The sequence below is a fragment of the Dendrobates tinctorius genome, unplaced genomic scaffold (assembly GCF_039654945.1).
Source record: "Dendrobates tinctorius isolate UK_male_01 unplaced genomic scaffold, ASM3965494v1 ptg000016l, whole genome shotgun sequence".
Classification (NCBI taxonomy): domain Eukaryota; kingdom Metazoa; phylum Chordata; class Amphibia; order Anura; family Dendrobatidae; genus Dendrobates; species Dendrobates tinctorius.
Window position 1 is genome coordinate 35,271,251 of NW_027361684.1, and position 14,353 is coordinate 35,285,603.

Sequence of the window (14,353 nt, forward strand, 5' to 3'; positions counted from 1 at the left end):
GATTATTGGACACGGCTCTGTGATTTGGCGCTGATCTCTCAGTCCACGAAAAATCGGAGACATGTGAGTTGCCCATTAGACTAACAAAGGTACATGTGGTTCATGTGAAAATCATGGATAGCACTTGTATGCAAAAAGCGGACGTTTGAATGAGGCCTTTGTGGGATTTGGGAGTGGCATAACGTGAGAGACAGTGTGCCAATGAATTCATCAAAAATGGTGGTGTGAACGGTGTGACAAAGTCACTGGTAAAGTCCTGGATGGGAGATATGTATCACTGAGGTTGTTAGCTTCAGTTATACGAATTGAAGGAAAATGCTCCCGCACACTAAGTGCTGAAAGAGGTTAAGCGGCTATTTTAAGGGCTGTTTTTTTTGTAAACAGCTGAAGAGTGGGTGGGAGGCTGTTCACTATATCTCCTCCTCAGGGTGGGATTTAGAAGGTAAATAGTCAGCCTTCTGAATCGTTCAGTTTTCGGTGTGCCTGGAGGCGAGCGCCCCAGAGTTTTGTTTATGCTATACTGAGCTGAACTCTGCTGTTGTTCCTGACCAGGCGGATACCCGCAACCGCATGGACTGTGCTATTTATTTTGATGAACTTTGCATTGGATTATGCTGTACTTCGGTATATCAGCAAAAAATTCAAACTAGAAAGGAACCTGTGTCTCCCTCTGTGAGCAGCTGAGTGAGTGAGTCTACCACACTAGACATTCTATGAAATACTATAGTATGCATATTTAATCTGGCACATTGTAAACCTCTGTTCACATGTTTATTTGGAAGTTTCATTTGCTTGTTGTTTTAGGAACAGAAAAAAGGAATTCATGCCCAAAATTAACCTATTTGCTAACTAATGCAAAGAGAAGCAGAGGGACCCCATTGATTATAAAAACAATAAATGGAAATGGGAGAGAACTCATAATAATCATCAGGGCCCCTCTACTTCTCTTCGCATCTTGTGGTGAACGGGTCCATTTTCAGCACAATTTTCATTTGTCAGTTCCTAAAATAAAGCAGACAAACAGAACTCATGTGAACAGAGTCTAAGAGTGTCTAGTCTAAGTTTGCAATATCTAAGAAATATATAAGAAATTAGACAGATTTGATATGTATGACCCAGTGTCTACTATTAATAGATCATGTGGATTTAAAAAAAAATCTATACTTTTTTTTACCTCCTAAAAACTACTTGTGAAGCGCAAGTGAGATTAATCGCTGAAGAAGAATTTTCCCATGGGAAAATGTTTTGATTGTAGCACTTATACTACTATTGCTAAAGAGCCTTCTCTGCAATGCCTGTCTACACGCTGCAGTCATGACACCATTAGATACATTTTCAACGCTTACATAAACATTCCATCTGATAGATACAGACCACAACTATGAGAGTCAAAATGAGAAAACAAATCCAGAAGATCACCTTGTCTGATTTGGCAAGATTTATTTAGCAAATTTTGGTGGAAAATAAGTATTTGGTCATTAACAAAAATTTATCTCAATATTTTGTTATATGTCCTTTGTTGGCAATGACAGAGGTCAAACGTTTTCTGTAAGTCTTCACAAGGTTGGCACATACTATTGGTGGTATGTTGGCCCATTCCTCCAGATAGATCTCCTCTAGAGCAATGATGTCTTGGGCCTGTCGCTGGGCAATACAGAATTACAAATCCCTCCAAAGGTTTTCTATGGGTTGAGATATGGAGACTGGCTAGGCCACTCCAGGACCTTCATATGCTTCTTACAAAGCCACTCCTTTGTTGCCCTGGCAGTGTGCTTGGAATCATTATCATGCTGAAAGACCCATCCACTTTTCATCTTCAATGTCCTTACTGATGGAAGGAGGTTTGCACTCAAAATCTCACGATACATGGTCGCATTCATTATTTCATGTACACGGTTCAGTCATCCTGGTCCTTTTGCAGAGAAACAGCCCCAAAGCATGATGTTGCCAACCCCATGCTTCACAGTAGGTATGGTGTTTTTTGGATGCAACTCAGCATTCTGTCTCCTCCAAACATGACGAGTTTTGTTTCTACCAAATAGTTCTACTTTGGTTTCATCAGACCATATGACATTCTCCCAATACTCTTCTGGATAATCCAAATGCTCTCTAGCAAAATTCAGACGGGCCTGGACATGTACTGGCTTAAGCAGGGTGAAACGTCTGGCATTGCAGGATCTGAGTACCTGGTGGCGTAGTGTGTTACTGATGGTAGACTTTGTTACGGTGGTCCCAGCTTTATACAGGTCATTCACTAGGTCACCCCGTGTGGTACTTGGATTTTTGCTCACCGTTCTTGTGATCATTTTGACCCCACGGGTTGAGATCTTGTGTTGAGCCCCAGATCGAGGGAGATTATCAGTGGTCTTGTATGTCTTCCATTTTCTTATTACTGCTCCCACATTTGACTTCATTACACCAAGCTACTTGCCTATTGCAGATTCAGTCTTCTCAGTCTGGTGCAGGGCAGCAATTTTGTTTCTGGTGTCCTTCGACAGCTCTTTGGTCTTCACCATAGTGGAGTTTGGAGTGTGACTGTTTGAGGTTGTGTACAGGTGTCTTTTATACTGATAACAAGTTCAATCAGGTGTCAGAAGAAGTTACAGGTCTGTGAGAGCCAGAAATCTTGCATTCTTTTAGGTGACCAAATACTTACTGTATTTTCCACCATAATTTGAAAAATAAATCTTGTCAAATCAGACAAGGTGATTTTCTGGATTTGTTTACTCATTTTGACTCTTATAGTTGTGGTCTACCTATGATGTCAATTACAGGCCTCTCTCATCTTTTTAAGGCTAGGTTCACATTTGCGTTCAGGAGGGCTACCCACTTCCTCCTTTCTTCCTCCCTGAAGCTCCACCTACAATTTGCCTACTTCTGTATGCGTCCTGCGCTTCCCTGCGTACCTATATTTAACATTGGCTATGCAGGGACATGCGTTGTATGCGGATGAGTCCGCATGCGGTGATTTGACGTGTGCGGCGATTGCACGAAAACGCAAAATTTTGCGTTTCCGTGCGGTCGCCGCGCACTGCAGTACTTTGCTCTGCCCTCAACAGGGGAGATAAGTACACCTTCGCAGGAGCACGATACCGGGTAGCCTGTGAAGCAAGCAGGAGGGCAGCATCGCAAGAAAATGGGACGCGTCGGACAAGAACCTACAAATCAGAAGCCGCGGAGACACCATCACATGTTTCTCAACGCAAGCAATGACTAGCCAGGTCTTTCACCGGGAAGGAACAACCACGGGAAGGGCAGTCTCCAATGAAGGAAACCACCTATGCCAAAACATGGTATCCATCCACAGACAGCTGTTTCGGGGTATTTGCCCCTCATCAGTGTGGAGTAGGAAACTGGCTAGTAGGAGCAATGCCTAGTGGAAGACTATGAAAAATGAGGATGATTGACCTCATGGAGATCAACATCATGCACTGCAGAGACACCATCACGTGTTTCTCAACGCAGTGATTCTAGAGCATTGCCCCCATCCCTTATGGGAAATATGTAAAACATGCAAATCAGAAGCCGCAGAGACACCATCACATGTTTCTCAACGCAAGCAATGACTAGCCAGGTCTTTCACCGGGAAGGAACAACCACGGGAAGGGCAGTCTCCAATGAAGGAAACCACCTATGCCAAAACATGGTATCCATCCACAGACAGCTGTTTCGGGGTATTTGCCCCTCATCAGTGTGGAGTAGGAAACTGGCTAGTAGGAGCAATGCCTAGTGGAAGACTATGAAAAATGAGGATGATTGACCTCATGGAGATCAACATCATGCACTGCGGAGACACCATCACGTGTTTCTCAACGCAGTGATTCTAGAGCAGTGCCCCCATCCCTTATGGGAAATATGTAAAACATGCAAATCAGAAGCCGCGGAGACACCATCACATGTTTCTCAACGCAAGCAATGACTAGCCAGGTCTTTCACCGGGAAGGAACAACCACGGGAAGGGCAGTCTCCAATGAAGGAAACCACCTATGCCAAAACATGGTATCCATCCACAGACAGCTGTTTCGGGGTATTTGCCCCTCATCAGTGTGGAGTAGGAAACTGGCTAGTAGGAGCAATGCCTAGTGGAAGACTATGAAAAATGAGGATGATTGACCTCATGGAGATCAACATCATGCACTGCAGAGACACCATCACGTGTTTCTCAACGCAGTGATTCTAGAGCATTGCCACCATCCCTTATGGAAAATATGTAAAACATGCAAATCAGAAGCCGTGGAGACACCATCACATGTTTCTCAACGCAAGCAATGACTAGCCAGGTCTTTCACCGGGAAGGAACAACCACGGGAAGGGCAGTCTCCAATGAAGGAAACCACCTATGCCAAAACATGGTATCCATCCACAGACAGCTGTTTCGGGGTATTTGCCCCTCATCAGTGTGGAGTAGGAAACTGGCTAGTAGGAGCAATGCCTAGTGGAAGACTATGAAAAATGAGGATGATTGACCTCATGGAGATCAACATCATGCACTGCAGAGACACCATCACGTGTTTCTCAACGCAGGGATTCTAGAGCATTGCCCCCATCCCTTATGGAAAATATGTAAAACATGCAAATCAGAAGCCGCGGAGACACCATCACATGTTTCTCAACGCAAGCAATGACTAGCCAGGTCTTTCACCAGGAAGGAACAACCACGGGAAGGGCAGTCTTCCACTAGGCATTGCTCCTACTAGCCAGTTTCCTACTCCACACTGATGAGGGGCAAATACCCCGAAACAGCTGTCTGTGGATGTATACCATGTTTTGGCATAGGTGGCTTCCTTCATTGCAGACTGCCCTTCCCGTGGTTGTTCCTTCCCGGTGAAAGACCTGGCTAGTCATTGCTTGCGTTGAGAAACATGTGATGGTGTCTCTGCGGCTTCTGATTTGCATGTTTTACATATTTCCCATAAGGGATGGGGGCAATGCTCTAGAATCACTGCGTTGAGAAACACGTGATGGTGTCTCCGCAGTGCATGATGTTGATCTCCATGAGGTCAATCATCCTCATTTTTCATAATCTTCCACTAGGCATTGCTCCTACTAGCCAGTTTCCTTCTCCACACTGATGAGGGGCAAATACCCCGAAACAGCTGTCTGTGGATGGATACCATGTTTTGGCATAGGTGGTTTCCTTCATTGGAGACTGCCCTTCCCGTGGTTGTTCCTTCCCGGTGAAAGACCTGGCTAGTCATTGCTTGCGTTGAGAAACATGTGATGGTGTCTCTGCGGCTTCTGATTTGCATGTTTTACATATTTCCCATAAGGGATGGGGGCAATGCTCTAGAATCACTGCGTTGAGAAACACGTGATGCTGTCTCCGCAGTGCATGATGTTGATCTCCATGAGGTCAATCATCCTCATTTTTCATAGTCTTCCACTAGGCATTGCTCCTACTAGCCAGTTTACTACTCCACACTGATGAGGGGCAAATACCCTGAAACAGCTGTCTGTGGATGGATACCATGTTTTGGCATAGGTGGTTTCCTTCATTGGAGACTGCCCTTCCCGTGGTTGTTCCTTCCCGGTGAAAGACCTGGCTAGTCATTGCTTGCATTGAGAAACGTGATGGTGTCTCCGCGGCTTCTGATTTGCATGTTTTACATATTTCCCATAAGGCATGGGGGCAATGCTCTAGAATCACTGCATGGAGAAACACGTGATGGTGTCTCCGCAGGACAAGAACCTACGACACCTATCGGACCGGACCGCCCCCCGGGTGGGAATAAGTTATTTTTCTCTTGCAGGTCTTTCGGCAGCTTATCTATGGTATTATAGAATGCTGTAAATAAGCCCTGAAAGATGATGGCCGCATCTTATATCGCCCAAAACTACTGTCAGTGTTATGATTGAGTCACCGTAGGAGGCAAAAATAGAAATGCTAGCTAAGTCCAGAAAACCAGAGAAGTTGGCAGCTATCGGATTGCAGACCCCTGAACCTATCAACACAACTAGCAGTAGCCGTGGGGGGCTCCTACGATGCCCTAGGCCCCTTGATCACAGCCGGAGGACTACATAGCCTAAAGACAGAAAGGGAAATCTAAACTTCCCCAGAGCAGACCCCAAAGCAAAAGGCAGCCCCCCACATATAATGACGGTGAAGCAAGAAGAAAGAACAAAACACAGACAGAAAGATAGACAGAGCAAAGATGGGGCCCACGCTAGCTTAGATAGGAAAGGACAGGAAGGCTGCTGTCTGCAATCCGTGAAAAACCCTATGAAAATAAGAGCCAACAAACTGACAGTAAAAAAGGCCCTGAAGACTCTAGGCTTCAAAAAAGCTATGTCAGTACTCAGGAATATTCTGAAGACAGAGTAACAGGCAAAAGGAGATTCAGCTGACCCTAGAAGGGAATGGCAGAATCCAGAAAAGCAAGGAAAACAAAACACTAATGCAAAAAGGCAAAGCAAAATCTTAGCTTTAGATGAGCAGGAATCAGACTGGTTTCCTAGAAGTCCACAGAGAAATCACCCCCAGGCCAGAAGGGCGTCGGCAGCCTTATATCCAGTCATTAACTCCACTCAGCCAGTCATCATCATCAGCCCCAGGTGTTTGACAATCAGGCTCACTACCTTTCTTCACCAGAAGAGGGAGTTCCTTGGGACTCAGTAGTGAAGGGGAAAATGAACTCACAACAGTACCTCCCCCTTGAGGGGGGCTCACCGAACCCTCAACCACGCCACCAGGGCGATCAGGGTGAGCCCGGTGAAAGGCACGCACCAATCTTTTGGCATGAATATCAGAGGCAGAGACCCAGGAATTATCCTCCTGACCATAACCCTTCCACTTAACCAAATAATGGAGTCTCCGTCTAGCCAGACGGGAATCCAGTACTTTCTCTACCTCATATTCCATGTTACCTTCAACCAATACAGGGTCTGGAGGTGCAACCCCCAGAACAACAGGTTCAACAAACCTCTTCAACAAAGATTTATGGAACACATTATGGATTTTAAATGTGACAGGAAGAGCCAAACGAAAAGAGACCGGATTAGTAATCTCCAAAATCTTGTAAGGTCCAATAAATCTAGGCTTAAACTTAGGAGAAGCCACCTTCATAGCAATATTTTTTGATGATAACCACACCATATCACCAACCTTAAATTGGGGACCAATGGTCCTATGTCGGTTGGAAAACCGCTGGGCGTTTTCCTGGGAGAGAGATAACTTATCCACCACTTGGTCCCAGATCTGGTGCATTCTCTCCACCACAGTGTCAACCCCTGGGCAGGCAGAGGGCTCCACCTGCCCTGAAGAAAATCGAGGATGAAACCCAAAGTTACAAAAAAAGGAGACATCAAAGTGGCAGAACTAGCTCTATTATTTAAAGCAAATTCGGCCAAGGGCAAAAATGAAACCCAATCATCCTGATCAGCAGAAATAAAACATCTCAAATATGACTCCAAGGTCTGGTTTGTTCTCTCTGTCTGCCCATTGGTCTGAGGGTGAAAAGCAGAGGAGAAGGACAACTGAATTCCCAGCTTGTAACAGAAAGTTCTCCAAAATCTAGACACAAACTGGACTCCTCTGTCAGATACAATGTTCTCAGGAATCCCGTGCAAGCGAACCACCTGTTGTAAAAACAGGGGCACCAATTCAGAGGAAGACGGCAACTTAGGGAGTGGTACAAGATGATCCATCTTAGAGAACCTATCACAAATCACCCAAATAACAGTCATCCTTTGAGAGACAGGCATATCAGAGATGAAATCCATTGAAATATGGGTCCATGGCCTCTTGGGGACAGGCAAAGGCATCAACAACCCACTAGAGCGAGAACAAGATTTAGACCGGGAGCACATCCCACAGGACTGCACAAAATTCCTGACATCACGAGACAAGGAGGGCCACCAAAAAGACCGACTCACCAGATCTCTAGTACCAAAAATACCTGGATGACCAGCCAAAGCAGAGCAATGAACTTCAGACATCACTCTCTTCTTCCACTGGCCAGGAACATACAACTTTCCACTGGGACAACGCTCAGGTTTGTCCTCCTGGAACTCTTCCAGAGCACGTCTCAAATCGGGCGAGATGGCAGAAAGAACTACCCCTTCGCCTAAGATGGTAGCAGGCTTGGTCACCACAGGAGAATCAGCAAAGAAGCTCCTAGAGAGGGCGTCAGCCTTGACATTCTTAGTTCCAGGAAGAAAAGAAACCACAAAATCAAAACGTGTAAAAAACAAGGCCCACCTAGCCTGTCTAGGGTTCAAGCGCTTAGCCGACTCTAGGTAAATCAAATTCTTGTGGTCAGTGAGGACCACGACTTGATGCTTAGCTCCCTCCAACCAATGTCTCCACTCCTCAAATGCCCATTTCATGGCTAACAGTTCCCGATTCCCCACATCATAGTTACGTTCAGATGGAGAGAACTTTCGGGAAAAGAAAGCACAGGGATTCATTTTAGATGTCACAGGATCCTTTTGGGACAAAACAGCTCCTGCACCAATCTCAGAAGCATCCACCTCTACCTGGAACGGAAGTGAGACATCAGGTTGCCGCAAAACCGGGGCGGAGGTGAATCTTCGCTTCAGCTCCTGAAAGGAAGAAACAGCCTCCGGAGACCAATTTAACACATCAGCACCCTTCTTAGTCAAATCAGTCAATGGCTTGGCAATACTAGAAAATTTTGCTATAAATTTCCGATAAAAATTAGCAAAACCCAAAAACTTCTGGAGGGCCTTCAAAGAAGTGGGCTGAACCCAATCGTAAATGGCCTGTACCTTGGCCGGGTCCATTTCAATAGTTGACGGGGACAAAATAAATCCCAAAAAAGAAATCCTCTGTACTCCAAAAAGGCATTTAGATCCTTTGACATACAGGGAATTCTCCCTCAAGATCCGGAACACAGTCCGAATATGTTCCACATGAGAATCCCAATCCTTGGAGAAGATCAAAATATCATCCAGATAGATAATCAAAAATTTATCGACAAAATCTCGGAAAATATCGTTCATGACGCACTGGAAGACAGAAGGGGCATTAGTGAGCCCAAAAGGCATCACCAGGTACTCAAAATGTCCCTCCGGAGTATTAAACGCCATCTTCCATTCATCCCCATGCTTAATGCGAATAAGATTATACGCCCCCCTGAGGTCAAGCCTGGTAAACCAGCAAGCACCTTTAACTCTGGAGAATAGATCAGAAATCAGGGGTAACGGATACTGATATTTAACAGTAATTTTGTTGAGAGCACGATAATCAATACAAGGTCTTAATGATCCATCCTTTTTGGCTACAAAAAAAAAAACGGCACCTAAGGGTGACGAGGATGGTCTAATATGACCCTTCTCCAACACCTCCTTAATATAGGACCGCATAGCCTCGTGCTCGGGTACAGATAAATTGAAGAGCCGACCCTTGGGAAATTTACACCCCGGGCTCAGTTCAATAGCACAGTCATAACTCCTATGAGGAGGCAGAGACGCAGGCTCATTCTCACTAAATACATCATAAAAGTCCGCCAAATAATCAGGAACATCATGCGACTGAGGAGAGGTGGAAAACACCGGAGCCTCACTAAAGGCACACCGACAACCCCAACTCACCACAGACACAGATTTCCAATCCAAAACTGGATTATGAATTTGTAACCAGGGAAACCCCAGAACAATAGTATCATGCAGATTATGTAACACCAAAAACCTGCAATTTTCTTGATGGTCTGGGGCGACCCGCATTACCACCTGGGTCCAAAACTGAGGTTTATTTTTAGCCAAAGGAGTAGCATCAATCCCCCTCAAAGGGATAGGCGTCTGCAGAGGTGTCATCGGAAATCCACAACGTTTAGCAAAATCCAAGTCCATTAGGTTTAGAGCTGCTCCCGAATCCACAAAAGCCTTGGCGGAAAATGTGGACAGGGAGCAGATCAGAGTAATAGCCAGAAGAAACTTAGGTTGAACACCACCAACAGAAAACGTGTGTGCAAAGCGTCTCTCGCGTTTAGGACAGACAGAAATAATATGCGAGGCATCTCCACAGAAAAAACACAACTTATTACGCCTTCTGAACTCCTGACTCTGCTCTCTGGAAAAAACTCTATCACATTGCATAGGTTCAGACATCTGTTCAACAGGTGGCAACACCTCTCGTGCAGCTCTGCGTTCGCGTAAACGCCGATCAACCTGAATGGCTAAAGACATAGAATCGTCAAGACCAGAGGGAACAGGAAATCCCACCATAGTATCTTTTATGGCTTCTGACAACCCCTTCCGAAAGAGAGCAGCCAAGGCATTATCATTCCAGGTAGTAAGTACTGCCCACTTTCGGAATTTTTGACAGTACAATTCTGCAGAATCACGACCCTGGTTCAATGCCAGCAGGGTCTTTTCAGCCTGATCAATGGCATTAGGTTCGTCATACAACAACCCCAAGGCCTGAAAAAATGTGTTCACATTAGTCAGAATAGGATCATCTGGTTTCAAAGAAAACGCCCAATCCTGGGGATCGCCACGCAGCAAAGAGATGACAATTTTAACCTGCTGCGCGGAGCTCCCTGACGAGTTAGGCTTCAAGGCAAAAAATAATTTACAATTATTTTTGAAATTCAAAAATTTAGACCGATCCCCAAAAAATACATCAGGTGTAGGAATCTTTGGTTGAGCAGCATGTGAATGAGCAAGGTAGGCGGAAATTCCCCGCACTTCTGCAGTGAGCTGCTCCACACGATCAGACAATTGCTTTATCTCCATTGAGAGAAAAAAAAATTCCCCCTACGGCCTCAGAGATATAGAGGAAAAAATATACACACTTTTTTTTCTTTTTTTTTTTTTTTTATACAATTCTTTCCTGCTATTGAGTACCCTAGAATCTGCGGTATGGCGGGTGATTCTGTTATGATTGAGTCACCGTAGGAGGCAAAAATAGAAATGCTAGCTAAGTCCAGAAAACCAGAGAAGTTGGCAGCTATCGGATTGCAGACCCCTGAACCTATCAACACAACTAGCAGTAGCCGTGGGGGGCTCCTACGATGCCCTAGGCCCCTCGATCACAGCCGGAGGACTACATAGCCTAAAGACAGAAAGGGAAATCTAAACTGCCCCAGAGCAGACCCCAAAGCAAAAGGCAGCCCCCCACATATAATGACGGTGAAGCAAGAAGAAAGAACAAAACACAGACAGAAAGATAGACAGAGCAAAGATGGGGCCCACGCTAGCTTAGATAGGAAAGGACAGGAAGGCTGCTGTCTGCAATCCGTGAAAAACCCTATGAAAATAAGAGCCAACAAACTGACAGTAAAAAAGGCCCTGAAGATGCTAGGCTTCAAAAAAGCTATGTCAGTACTCAGGAATATTCTGAAGACAGAGCAACAGGCAAAAGGAGATTCAGCTGACCCCAGAAGGGAATGGCAGAATCCAGAAAAGCAAGGAAAACAAAACACTAATGCAAAAAGGCAAAGCAAAATCTTAGCTTTAGATGAGCAGGAATCAGACTGGTTTCCTAGAAGTCCACAGAGAAATCACCCCCAGGCCAGAAGGGCGTCGGCAGCCTTATATCCAGTCATTAACTCCACTCAGCCAGTCATCATCATCAGCCCCAGGTGTTTGACAATCAGGCTCACTACCTTTCTTCACCAGAAGAGGGAGTTCCTCGGGCCTCAGTAGTGAAGGGGAAAATGAACTCACAACATGTCAGGTTCGCTTTAACAGGTGGTTTACCTTTGTTTTCACTTGTTGAACGCCTTAGTACTCTATCTGCATTGGTTCATTTGTAGTTTTTTGGGCTTGTGTGCTGACTTCATCCAAGAATTCAGTAGTAGTGAGGTCTCTGTATCTTTTCTTTATAGTAAGTGGTTTCCTTGTAGCTATTCCCATCTTATACACTGCGTGCAGAATTATTAGGCAAGTTGTATTTGAGAGGATTCTTTTTATTATTGAACAACAACTACCGTATTTTTTGGACTATAAGACGCACCGGACCATAAGACGCACCCCAATTTTAAGAAGGAAAATAGGGAAAAAATAATAATGTGTCAAATGGGGGTCCGTCTTACAGTCCGAATTCAGCTTACCTGGGAAGGGATCCGGCACAGGAGGAGGAGTGGTCACAGAGGTCATTCAGTGCTCCAGGCTGGTGCGGTGGTGGCGGCTCTGTGCTGGGGCAGGTGAGCTGTGCTGGGGCAGCTGGGCTGTACTGGGGCAGGTGGGCTGTGCTGGGGCAGGTGGGCTGTGCTGGGGCAGCTGTGCTGGGCTGGGGCAGCCTGGCTGGGCTGGGGCAGCTGGGCTGTGCTGGGGCAGCTGGGCTGTGCTGGGGTAGGTGGGCTGTGCTGGGCTGGGGCAGCTGTCCTGGGGCAGGTGGGCTGTGCTGGTGCAAGTGGGCTGTGCTGGGGCAGGTGTGCTGTGTTGGGGTAGGTGGGCTGTGCTGGGCTGGGGCAGGTGGGCTGTGCTGGGGCAAGTGGGCAGTGCTGGGGCAGCTGGGCTGGGGCAGGTGGGCTGTGCTGGGGTAGGTGGGCTGTGCTGGGCTGGGGCAGCTGTCCTGGGGCAGGTGGGCTGTGCTGGGGCAAGTGGGCTGTGCTGGGGCAAGTGGGCAGGGGCATGTGGGCTGTGCTGGGGCAGCTGGGGCAAGTGGGCTGTACTGGGCTGGGGCAAGTGGGCTGTGCTGGGCTGGGGCAGCTGGGCTCTGCGGGGTGAGGGTGGCGGCGGGCTGTGCTCTGGTGCAGGGGCGGCGGCTCTGCTGGGATTTCCTCGCAGTCCGGAGGCCCCCCGCACATCCGTTGCTGGCTGCCGCCATGTTGCGGTGGCCTCCGGGAACATGGACGCCGGGAAGATGGCCGCCGGTCCGGGGACGGCGCATGCGCGGGTTCAGATCTCGTCCCGAGATCTCGGGAGACGAGATTCTAATCTATTCCTTACTGTTTTGAGATGACATTAAGGGTGTGTGCACACGCTGCGGATTCCTATGGGAAATGACATGTCAATTCTTTCTGCCGATTCCGCTGTGGTTTACCATCTCTTCCATTGTAGAGGTGATAAATCGCAGGGCAAAACCGCAGGCTAATCCGCAGATAAACCGCAGGTCTTTTGAGCTGCGGATTTACCTGCAGATTTTGCAAAATCCGCATCAGAATCCGCAGCGTGTGCACACACCCAAAAGCTTATCTGCCTTGACACTGGCCATCACCTGCTTTCCAGTGCAGGATAAGTGTTTTGTTGGCTTGAAATTGTACAGTGAGTTCTTTAGTTATTATACTCTTTATGGCTAGCAGTCCTTCTAGATTGGAAACGTACAGTAGATCTTTTACTGGTATGGCTAAATTCTGTCCATTTTGACTGGGCCGCGTGAGGATTATATGTCCAGTACCTTCTACATTTATTCTGACTCTATCTGAAAGATAGATTTCATTATTACATAACTCAAGTTCTGTGAGAAAATTTCTATCACTCGTCAAGTCACTTTTTCCTCGGTAGTCTATGCACCATCAATGTAATGACTAGTTATTTGTGCAAGTTCAATTTCATGCACATGGATCTGAGATTATGGCTTTGATGTTTTGTTTAGTCCATTTTGGAAATTGCTTCTGTCCTGTTTTCCTTATTGAACATGAGTGTGGAAACCACAAAAATTACGACCAAAAGATCCTGTATCATCAAATTATAACATCTTTATTAGAAAACGACAGAATTGGACAATAGGGGGACATGTGCAAATTGCAAACTAAAGTGCAGCAGTGCTTAAGACGCGCTGGACTGACCCCAGCCACACAAGGGATGTAGTAGAGATATACAAATCTATTTATCAAGAGGCATACAATGTGTAAGCATATTAATAGAACATAAATGGCAGTTATCAAAAGTGTACAACAGTACGACACCAGAATGGCCTACACCACCTCCAAAGAAGGTCACAGCTATGAAGGCAAATATCTATTACCTATAATCCATATGTATTCAAAGAGCTATAATGCCCCACTATAATGCCTATCAAGCTGTCATGTGCTGCTGCAATAAGTTGAAGCCATTGTCTATGAGCTCACCTTGCAAATGCAAATGGGAGGAAAGTAATCACTCCCTCCGGGGGACTTAACTATCACCCACCCAAAAGGGGTTAAAAACCCCTAGCCAACATTACCTCAGTGAAACCCTCAGATGACTGGGCAGTCCGAACGTCACCCCGACGCGCGTTTTGGAGCCTTACACTCCTTCCTCAGGGTTTTCCTTATTGCAGAGTCTTTCTTTAAGTGTCCTTGTTTATGTCAGTTGAAATTTGGACTGGATTCGTCCTTGTGAGTTCTTGTACTGTCACTTTCTATAGAGTTCGGCACAAGTTGTTTTCTTCTCTGATATTCATATACTTGTCTGGTCTTTGCAAATTCTAGTGTCCGGCCAGTAATCAGTGCACTAATATGTGTAA